Below are 716 nucleotides of genomic sequence, written 5' to 3'. Positions count from 1 at the left end.
CACTGCCAGCCTGCAGCCTGGGAGGGTGGATACCCCGAGTTCCTCCAGCTGCTGGGGGAGCACCTGTCCCCTCCTCTCTGTCTGAAGGCTCTCTCCTGCACCAGGTGCCTCCTCTCCTGGCAGCCACTGGCAGCCTACAGGCTGGGAGGGTGGATACCTGGACGACCTCCAGCCCCGGGGACAGAGCCAGTGAGGGTGGGATGTGGTCTCCCAGTAGGCCTGAGCGCCAGGTCCCCACGGTGTTCACTCTCCTCCTGCAGGCTCACTGTGCCATGTCCTCCCTCAGGCTTCCTAGGCTCAAGTCCTCCTCTGCTCGCTGACCATCCTTGGCGCAGGCTCCACACGTTGGGACTGGGAGCAGGTCATCTGGACCTTCTGGACTCTCACTTCCGTGCCCGTGACACGGACACAGGTTGGCCTCACAGAATGCTTGGAGGAGACCCAGTGCAGGAAGATGCAGGCAGCTGCAAGGGAGATGCCAAGTGACCCCAGAGGGAGCACACAGGCTTTGCACAATGCACTGGGCTCACAGGATCCCCATGGGATGCGGGCGCCAGGCCACGGGGCACAGGAAGTCCTGGTGGGGGTGGCCCTGGTGGGGATGCCAGAGAAGGGTCCCAGAAGGGGTAGGAGACAAGGAAGACGACAAGACAGAGCTTCCCAAGGAGGTCAATGGAAGGATCAGAGGATCGCAGAGACCCTTGGGACAACTTGGA

The sequence above is a fragment of the Mirounga leonina genome, unplaced genomic scaffold (assembly GCF_011800145.1).
Source record: "Mirounga leonina isolate KUSES-001 unplaced genomic scaffold, KU_Mleo_1.0 Mir_100450, whole genome shotgun sequence".
Taxonomy (NCBI): Eukaryota; Metazoa; Chordata; class Mammalia; order Carnivora; family Phocidae; genus Mirounga; species Mirounga leonina.
This window is presented reverse-complemented; position numbering follows the sequence as displayed.